At 41.4% G+C, this 10,979-nt stretch overlaps 1 long non-coding RNA gene across 1 annotated transcript; it reads left to right on the top strand.

Annotated features, from left to right (window-relative positions):
• Nucleotides 1–2,298: 2,298 nt before the first annotated feature.
• Nucleotides 2,299–10,373, top strand: LOC107545064 (uncharacterized). The gene is made up of 3 exons (XR_001603986.2): nt 2,299–2,351; nt 5,108–5,312; nt 10,305–10,373. It is a non-coding gene; the product is annotated as an uncharacterized LOC107545064 (long non-coding RNA).
• Nucleotides 10,374–10,979: the final 606 nt, after the last annotated feature.

Genomic DNA, 10,979 nt, shown 5'->3' with positions numbered 1-10,979 from the left:
TTAATTATGATGTGTCTTGCTGTGAGCCTCTTTGGGTTCCTCTTGTTTGGGACCCTCTGTGCTTCCTGGACTTGTAAGTCTACTTCTTTCCCCAGGTAGGGGAAGTTTTCTGTAATTATTTTTTTCAAATAGGTTTTCAATTTCTTGCTCTCTTTCTTCTCCTTCTGTCACCCCAAGAATACAAATGTTGGGCCTCTTTAAGTTGTTCCAGAGACTCATTATACTATCTTCATATTTCTGGATTCTTTTTTCTTTTTGCTCTTCTGGTTGGGTGTTTTTTGTTTCCTCATGTTCCAAATTGCTGATTTGATTCTTAGTGTCCTCCACTCTACTGTTGATTCCCTGTAAATTATTCTTCATTTCAGTTCATGTAGTCTTCATTTCTGATAGGTATTTTATTAGGTCATCGATGATCTCACTTGTTTTCGTAATAGTCTTACTAATATCCTTGAGCATCTTTATAACCAAAATTCTGAACTCTGTATCTCTTAGCTTGCTTGGATCTATTTCATTTAGTTCCTTTTCTAGAGATTTCTTCTGTTCTTTTCTTTGTGACATGTTTCTTTGCCTCCACTTTTTGGCTGCTCCCAGGTGTTTATTTCTATGTATTAGGTAGAGATGCTATGTCTCCTGGAATTTGTCAAGAGGCTTTGTGTAGTAGGTGTCCTGTAGGGTCCAGTGGCTCAGCCTCCCCAGTCACCTGAGCTGGGCCTTCTAGGTGCTCCCCTGCATGGGCTGTGTGCACTGTCCTGTTGTAGTTGAGCCTTGGTTGCTGTTGGTGTCACTGGGAGGAATTGACCCCCAGGCCAATCAGCTGTGAGGACCAGCTGCAACTACAGCCAGAGACCTGCTGTGCTGGAGACACCCCTATGGAACAGGATTTACTTCAGTGGAGCTTTGGTGTTCACCAAGTGCGCCCCGTGAATGTGTCACTCGTGGATGTGGTAGGGTTATAATCCAGCATGGTCACCAGGTGCACTGTCTGGCCACCAGGAGTCTGGCCACCAGGTGCACTGTCTCTGGGACCTCCTGGGAGGTGCAAAGTCAGTCTCTGCCAGTGCCTTGCCCAGGGCCACCCAACATGAGCTACATGGCAAACCGTAGTTGGCTGCTACTTGTGCTGGGCTTGGAGGTGTCAGGAGAGGCCAAGCTATGAGCCAATGCAGGCTGCCACTAGTGCCAGGCCTGGGGCCACTTATCAAGCCGTATGGGGTGCAATGCTGCTTGTTTGAGAGATTTTAGGAAAGTCCTAAGCATGAGGCTCGAGAGGCCACTTGCATGAAAAGCCCCTGGAAATGTCCTGGATGAGTTGCAGGTGGGGAGGGGCGGGGCCTCCGGGAATCACGGGGCGGGGCTAAAGGTGTGAGTCAGGTGCTGGCGACTCAAACATGGCGCCTGCCTGTTGGCTGTGTGCGGGGAGGACTCGCCAAAGGAGCCATGGCCTCCGCCAGCTCTTCTGCCCGGGAGGAAGCCGCCCCTCCACTTCTCGCCCCGACTTCAGGCAGGTTAGTTCCTCCCCGAGTGTCCCAGGTCCTTTCAGGCTGCTGCCCGGCGCTGGGCTCAGAGGGAGCGCGTCTGAATGAGTCCGTGCCGGGCCCTTCACGAGGAGCTGCTGGGGCTCCTGCAGCCTCCGGACCCTCCGCCACAGTCCCTGCTGGTTTCACAGCCCCGAGTTGTGGGGACGTCTCTTCCCGGCCTTGGAGCCCTGGGCTGAGGGCCTGCTGTGGGGCTGGGACCCCTCACTCACCTGGGAAACCTCCGCTGCCCAGATGTCCCTCCTGAGGCACCGGGTGTGGGCCCGCGGCCCTGTCTCCTGGATCCAGCGCCGATCCGCCCGCATATCCACCTCTCCTCCTGCTTTCGGTGCTGCTTCAGTTCCCTGGTTGTAGGGCTTCTGTTCAGCCAGATTTCAGGAGGCTCTGAGTGATGGTGGTTCTGTATTTTAGTTGTAATTTTGATGTGGTTGCGGGAGGCGGCAGGTCCGTGGTTACCCACGCCGCCATCTTGTTTCTCCCCAGACCTCAAATTTTTTTTTTTTTTTCTGGCCAGGAGCTTACAGTTGTGAAGACTTCCTTCTACCTGCCAAGGCAATCCACTCGTTTACTGCAGTGGTTCTTAATACAGGGCGATTAGGGCCCTTCCCTTCCCCAGGAGTCATTTGGCAATGTTTGGAGACATTTCTAATTGTCACAGCTTGGCCTGGTGCACTGGCACCTACTGGCATCTAGAGAGGAGGCCAAGGATGCTGCTCAACATCCAGCAACGCGGGGGGCAGCTGCCCACGGCAAAGAATCATCCAGGAAATATTAGTAGTGCCAACGTTGAGATACCCTGACTTACTCATTCAACAGGTAAGGACTGCATACCTATTACATGTTGGTGCTGTTCCAGGCACTGTGAAGAGCTTGACAAAATTCCTGTCTTCACAGACTTTACACTGTAGTGGGATATACTATATAAACGCAATTTGTTTAAGCTCAGTATTTGCCCAAACAAGCAAACAAACAAAATTCAAGTTATGCAAACAACTATTTTGAATCTTAAAGAGTGTTAATCTTTAATCAAAAGTATAAAAACCACCCCAAGCAACTGATCAGTTTCTCTCTGACACACCTCTCTCTCTCTCTGTCTCCCCTCTCTGTCGCTCCCTCTTCCCCTTCCTTTGTCTCTAAAAAATCAATGAACATATTCTCGGGTGAGGGTTAAAAAAGAGAGAAAGGGAAAAAAACCTACAAAAACCAAAGTCCCAAGCTACAGTAGACAGACTTGCATTGTCCATGCAAATTAAATCTTTTTTAAAAATATGTTTTTATTGATTTCAGAGAGAGGAAGGGAGAGGGAGAGAGAAACATCAATGATGAGAGAGAGTCATTGGCCAACTGCCTTCTTCATGCCTCCTACTAGGGATAGATCCTGAAACCAGAATCAAACCCTGACCTCCTGGTTCATAGGTCGATGCTCAACAGCTGAGCCACACTGGCCAGGAAAATTAAATCTTGTTTTGGGGAAAAAAACATACCTGGATTTTACCTTCCTGTGTCTCTTATGGCAAAGAGGAAAAAAATAAGTTAAAATTGTATCTGTAGCAACTTAATTCAGGAGAAAATACTACTCATATATTTAATTATTTAAAATATTGGAAATAAGTTTAGCAGAAGTCATTCAAAATATTACATATTTAACTCTCAGCTCATGCTGTTAACCTGAACTTTTCAAATATTTCCTTAGCTAGTGAGAATGAAGCAGAGGCTAGTAGCACATCTATGTAATTATTTGGTTGCTTATTTGGTTTACATGGGGCCATTGATGCACAGGATAGGAGATGGTTTGGAAATATTTTCAACAATTCTAACTGGGTAATAAATATAGCATTCTCTCTCAACCCAAAGATCAGATAAAGCCACCTTTCCTTACTTGTGTTTCAACTTAAATGGCTGTCATAAAATGTGCAAGTATGTGTTGTGCTTAGTGTAAAACTTCATCGCAAAATTAGATTGCACAGGCTTCCTATGGAATTCCTAACATTGAAATAGAGTCATTCTCAATTAACAGTCACAACTGATATAAAATTCAAATGTGGATGGCCAATGTGAACTCACATCACAAAACACTTTTACTATTTCTGTTTCCATCTTTGTTTTAAACAAAAGATATCTGGATAGATTTGGCCAGGCTTGAATACATGCAAATTAGAAGACCAACACGCATGTCAAAAGATTCACCGTTGACCCAGGGGATAAGAGTCATAACAGTAATCGGAAGAATGCTCTTCGAAGTGTATTAAGCAGTAAGCAGATGCTGGAGAGAAGCTAAGTGCCCCTGTAGGCATAACTCATCCCGTACACTCATCAGCCTTATAAGTATGCACCACTGCCTCCCCCGCCCTGTGCAGATGAGAAAACAAGGCTCAAAGAAATTTAAAGTCTCAGCTAAGTTTTTATGGATAGTAAACAGCATAGTCATGATTTTCTTCCTACCCTGATAACTTTGCAAGAAAATGATGATACTGTATACAGTTTCCATCACAAGTCTGAAAATGTCACAAGCTTTAGGCAAAAATATTTTTTCTTGCTGAAACACAAAAATCTCCTCTGGAGAAATAAAGTGAAGAAGGGCTCCATTGTCTCCAATGACGACAACGACTCTTCTTCCATGAACACACTAGAACACAATTACAGAACGCCTCCCCTTCTCAAAGGCTCAAGCATTCTAATTATCTTTGTTTTTCGTCATCAGTTGTGTGTTCTGAAAGCTCATCATTTTTTTGCTTGCTCCTTGGACCACGCCAATGTTTTCCAGACTCCTGGAACACACCAGCCTTGAGTTCATGTCACACCACCCACTGCAATTTTTGAATAAGGTAGAAGAAGCCCAAGAAATGGAGGCATCTTGTCTAAAGGCTTCTTTCCCAGGCAAAGGTCAAGCATAAGAGGTGATAACATAAGTTCTGAGCTCATCTTGGCTGGATTCAGCATATTCTGTCTCTATTGCTTCCTAGTTGTGTGACCTGAGCAACTGAAACTCTTGTCACTGTTTTCTTATCTGTAAAATGGGGTTAATAACCGGACCGCCAGCATAGCATCACTGTGTAAGGGAATTAGCGAGTGCACACAAATAGAGCACCCAGGAGCATGTCTGGCTGGCATTAGGGAATCTGATATAGAAAGCGACCAAAAGGCCAAGGAATATGACCTACAACCATGGTAAGGAAACAGTCCATGACATCAGCGCTCAAGTGCCTGTCGCACAAGCACTGCTTACAATAAACGCTTTTTAAAAATCATTTATTTTTTTCCACTTCTTTCTTTTCAAAATGGTCCTTTCTCCCCACACCCTAAATTCTTTTACTTACTCCTCCCCCTTCACCTCCAAGCCAGTCAGTTGATCTTGGGAATTTTCCTTGGAAACTTCAAAACATTCTTGGGGTGGGGGCCAGGGATCCAGATACACTTCCTAAGAAAATACAATTCAGTATAAAAGATGTTTTGTTTTTTTAAATACCTTTGATGTTTATAAGTAGCACTTTGGCAGGGATTTTTATGATTTTCTTAAAAATACCATTTTTTGGAAATATTTACAATCTTTAATAATTTTACTCTTATTTTAGGGAAAATATTATCTATAAAAACCTTACAGATGATAAGGATGGGACAGATCAGATGGATTCTCCGCCGTCTTTAATAAAAGCACCGCACGCTCTTCGCCCTGTTACATTCTCCAGATGGTCGTTAGACCTTCTGCTTCATATGGCTCAGCGGCTTTTGCATCTGCTCTGAACGAGGCAGAGGAAGATCTTACCCTGCCCAACAACTGTAAGAACACATTTACGTATTCCTTCTGATCTAAACTTTTTCATAGGAAACAGACTCAAATTAACTCAAATGTGAGACATTAGGAACTTCACTCCTTTGGCACTTCCCGGCCGTAGTCTCTGCCAGCCTGGGTTCCGTCGCACGGCTTGACGGCTGGGCGAGTACAGCGCTGGACCTGCTCGCACAGAGAGCAGTGCAAATCCAGTACCTAAAATTAGGTTTCTACTAAACGATATTGCATTGCACTTTTACACCTGCTTGGCAAATAACACCCAGAAGAAAGGTGCAATTACCTAGGAGCTTTGCCAGAAATAGCAGACAGGTTAGAATTTTTAAAACACTAAAAAAAGAGAGAGGGAGGAAGGAGAAAATGAAAGAATCCTTTCCTCAAACCGTGGTGGACACATACCAGCGACAGCATCATTGAAAGCTACCTTCACTTTATTTTTTTTAATCCTTACTTGATATGGTTTTATTCATTTTTAGAGAAATGAAGGGATATATATATACATATATACACATAGTTACTTGTGTGTGTGTATATATATATACATAAATATATATATGTGTGTGTATGTATATAGAGAGAGTGAGAGAGAGAGAGATATCAATCAGTTTCTTCCCATTCAGGAATCAAACCTGCAATCTAGGTTTGTGCCCTGACCAGGAATTGAACCTGCATCTTCTTGGCATATGGGATGATATTCCAACCAACTAAGCCAGGGCTACTTTTACTTTTGCACTGAGAATTTACTGCATGTCAGACACTGTGATAAGCTCCTGTAACACTATGAATTAGTCATTGTTGCCCACACTTCCCAAATAGTGGAACTGAAGCCTATATAAGTTAATTACTTGCCTGCCGCGTTCATACAGTTAAGTAGACATGAAGCCAAGTTTGCAGCCAATAATTCTTGAGAACTGGAACTAATTTTATACCTTCAATTATCCAAGGTTTAAAATATACATCTCTGAAGTCACAACTAGAAATTGGAGATAATGATGGGACTTTTATTTAGTCACCAACCCCAACTACCTAACCTAATTAAATATTGAGCATTAGCAACTGATCATCCACATTCTCAATCTTTTATGGAGAAGGAGGAACATGGTAAGAGCACATGTGGATGTCCAGTTTTTCCAACACCATTCCGTAAGAGCCTATCCTTTCCTCCTTGTGTATTTTTGGCAATCTTGTCACAGATCAGTTGATCAAATACTCCTGTGATTATTTCTGAGCGCTCTATTGTGTTCCATTTGTCTATGTCTATTTTAATTTGAAATCAGGAAGTGCGATGCCTCCAGTTTTGCTCTTCTTTCTCAAGATTGTTTTGGCTATTTGGGGGTCTTTGTGGTTCCGTATGGATATTAGGATTATTTTTTTCTATTTCTGTAAAAATATGTGACATCAAACTATACTACAAGGCCACAGTAATCAAAACAGCCTGGTACTGGCATAAAAACAGACATACAGACCAATGGAACAGAATAGAGAGCCCAGAACTAAATCCATGCCTTCATAGTCAATATTTGACAAAGGAGGCAAAAACATGTAATGTCTATTCATTAAATGGTGCTGGGAAAATTGGGCAGATACATGCAAAAAAAAAAAAGGAAACTAGGCCACCTTCTTACATTGCACATGAGAATAAACTCAAAATGGATTAAAGACTTAAATGTTAGACTCAAAAACATAAAAATCCTAGAGGAAAACATAGGAGTAAAATCTTGGACATTTCTCATAGCAATAGTTTTTTTTCTTATATATCTCCTTGGGCAAGGGAAACAAGAGAAAAAATAAACAAATGGGACTGCATCAAACTAAAAAGTTTTTGCATAGCAAGGGAAACCATCAACAAAATGAAAAGACAACCAAATGAATGGGAGAACATGTACGCCAATAATATATATGATAAGGGGTTAATATCTAAAATGTATAAAGAACTTATAAAACTCAATACCAAAAAAACAAACAAGCCAATTATAAAATAGGCAAAGGTCCTCTCCAAAGAGGACATACAGATGACAACCCAATAGTCACGAAAATATGCTCAGTGTTACTAATCATCAGAGAGATGCAAATCAAAACCACAACGAGCTATCACCTCACACCTGCCAGAATGGCTCCATCAACAAATCAACAAACAACAAGTGCCGGCGAGGGTGTGGAGAAAAGGGAAACTTGTGCACTGTTGGTGGGAATGCAGACTAGTGCAGCCACTGTGGAAAACAGTGTTGGGGTTACCTCAAAAAATTAAAAATGGAACTGCTTTGTGACCCAGAGATTCTAATTCTGGGAATTTATCTGAAAAAACCCAAAACACTAATTCAAAAGAATATACTTGTACCCCTATGTTTGTTGCAGTGTTATTTACAATAGCCAAGATTTGGAAGCAGCCCAAGTGTCCATAAGTAGATGAGTGGATAAAAAAGCTGGTATAGTTACACAGTGGAATACTACTCGGCCATAAAAATGGAAATCTCAGCCTTTGGGACAGCATGGATGGACCTGGACACATTATGCTAAGTGAAATAAGTCAGAGAAAGACAAGTACATATGATTTCACTCATATGTGGAATCTAATGAACAAACTAAACTAACAAGCAAAGTAGAGACAGACTCCTAGATAGAGAGCAGGCACACAGCTCTGGTGGGTGGGAGTGGAGGGATGGAGCAAAAAAGAAAAAAAAAGAGAACTCGTGGACATGGGCGACAGAGTGGTGACTGTGGGGGGAGGGGCAGAGGACATAAAGGGGATAAATGGTGATGGAAAAAATGAAATAGATGCTACTGGGATTTTGATAGGGATGCATTATTGTATATTGATTTGGTACTATGGACATTTTAAATGTTACTAAGTATTCCAATCCATGAACACAGATGTCTTTCCATTTATTTGTGTCTCCTTTAATTTCTTTCATCAGTGTTTTATAGTTTTCAATATAAGACTTTTACGTCCTTAAGTTTATTTCAAAGTATTCCACATTATCATCTTTATATTCCATTTTAGTTTCAGTCTTACTGCTAATGATTTTTGCAACACCATTTGTTCTTAAAAAACAGTTTTCATTTATTTTCAAGATATCTAAAGGATTTTTTTGTTTTACCTCAGTGTTATGGGATATTAAATACTAATGAGGTGACCGGGAAATGCTTGCTTAATCAAGATATTAAGCCATGAAAAGACATGGAGGACATTAAATGCATATTCAAACATTGCAAACCAATCTTTAAAGGCTTTAGAGTGTATCATTCCAACTACGTGACATTCTGGAAAAGGCAAAACACTGGTGATGATCGAAACAACAGCAGTTGCCAGGAGTTAGGGTAGAAGGAGAGATGAATGGGTGGTGCACAGAGAGTTTTTAGAGCAATGAAGATACACTGTATAATACCATAATGATGGATTCATCACATTGTTACATTACATTTATTCAAACCCATGTGATATACAACAGCAAGAGTGACTAATGTAAACTATGAGCTTTGGGTGATTATGACATAGCAGCAAATCTTCATCACTTGTGGAAATTGTATCACTCAGGTGGAGGTCGTTGATAATGAGGGAGGCTATGAATGCTTGGGGGCAGAGAGTTTATAGGAAATCTCTGTACCTTTGGCTCAATTTTGCTGTGAATATAAAACTAATCTAAAAAATAAAGTCTTATTTTTTAAAAAAAGATTGATCTAGCAACCCTATGTTGGCATCCTTAAGTTAAAAAAATGTTAATCACTACTTAGTTCTATTATTTCCCTAATCAGGGACCCATTATGCTCAATGGTAGAGTAAGAAATGGAGCATGCTTATTAAATTCTCCTCGTGAAATGAATGTTGGATTATGTTTTCTTTAGCTTAATCTATTCTTTGTATTACTAGGAAAATAGAATTTATGCTTATATGATAATTAGGGAAATAAATATATGGAATACTTAAATATATAAATGGCTTCTCAGTCATATTGTTATTAAAGTTATTTTAAAAGTCTTTTTACAAATCTTTCATATAAACAAAATTACCTAGAATTTGAAAGAAATTTTTAGGATTGACACAGTGCAAAAATTTAACAAAATAATATATTTGGACCACTCACTTTGAGTGCTAAACAATTCCATTCAACTCCTCCACACTAAAATGGGTTCAGTTTTAAGTTGTCTAAATTTTCAAACTATTTCATATTTTCCACAAATATTTTTTCTATAAACAGAAATGATTACAAGCAAACACATGCTGTGTGTATCAAAAATGGATTGATTGTTTGATGAGATCAGCAATCTACAACACAAAATGAGGATTTCCTCAGTGTCACCCAGCTCCCCTTCCGCTGCCTGGATGTCATGTTATCATTGGCTGGCACTTCCCTCTTTACCACAGGCTCTTCGGGGACTCTTTCCCCTCTCTCGTGACTTGGCACGTAGAATCCTGAACTAAATTCTGTGCTCCTTTTATTTGCCTGTTCACGTGAACAATGATTATTCAACAGTATGAAATCATGAATATCCAAGTGATAAGAAATCTGAATTTGTGAAACCATGTCTGAGGTTATTAACTGTTTCAGAATATTGTTGCTGAAATGAATGATACTGAACAAATTGCCTTTTTTTTTTTTTTTGTCTCCCATGGTTCCTTTAAAACTAATCAGTGAGGGGAAGCAGCCCCTGGAACAAACCTCAGACATGACTTTGTATTGCTCACTTAATAAAAAGTTATATGGTCGTTTAAAATTGTCTTGATTCTGAAATTTGTAATTCCCAATCCCACATAATAATAAAAATTCCAAAACTTCATACAGGTTAATTCTTTTCCTTGCCCCAGCCAGGGCCTGATGCAGGTCAGACGCCTGCACAGGGTGGGCCGCAGGGAGGTTGCTCTTTCCCTTTGTCCTGGCCTCCCACCCTTGCTCACAGCTCTCTGCAGGAATGAGGGAGGTCAGTGGAACAGGAAAGCTCTTCGCTGACTGACACTGTTGCACATGGGCTTCACTGTCTTTCAGCCTGGAAGATTTCCCCTTCAGGGAGATGCTCCCACCCCCGCTGTGGCGTCCACTCGCCTGGCTCTCCTTTCCTTGCCGCACGTGTCCCTGCCTCAGCTGGCCCTGCACACCTTCTACGCCTGCTCAGGACCCTGGGAGTCCCTTCTGCGGAGGCCCCCTGGACACTCCAGGAAAACCCCGTAAGGCCAAACCTACGAGGACCCTGTAGCAGCTCCCTTATATGCAGCCCGTGAGTAGCCCCTGGGAGAAGTTTGTGAATCTTTTCCCCAACAAATTATAAGAGAACAGGTCACCCAAAGTTTCCATTATCGGCTTTACCTTCTCCACCATTTAGTAGTCTAGTATATTTCTCAGAAGGAAGCGAGACATCAGCTCACTTTTTCCAACTGCTGGGGACACATTTTGAGCTCTGTGTTCCTGTCTATGGGTTTCTGTGACATCAGAGCACTTCTTAGCTTTGTCACATGGGGTCCTAAAGCACCCAGGAGAGCTCAGGGCCACATCCTGACTGTCGTGGCCTTAGGCAGTGTTGCCTTAATGGTCCCTTTCTCTTGAAAAATCATATTAAAAATTGTATTTTAGGACTATGTTGGCATAAAAATGAACATCGTCCAAGCAGGATTATGTGCATTTTTTTCTTCTAATTTAAAAATAAATTGAAACATCCTCATGGTT

This window comes from Miniopterus natalensis, chromosome 15, assembly GCF_054644295.1.
Source record: "Miniopterus natalensis isolate mMinNat1 chromosome 15, mMinNat1.hap1, whole genome shotgun sequence".
NCBI lineage: Eukaryota > Metazoa > Chordata > Mammalia > Chiroptera > Miniopteridae > Miniopterus > Miniopterus natalensis.
The sequence above is the reverse complement of the archived record's forward strand: the minus strand, read 5'-3'. Positions and strand labels throughout refer to the sequence as shown.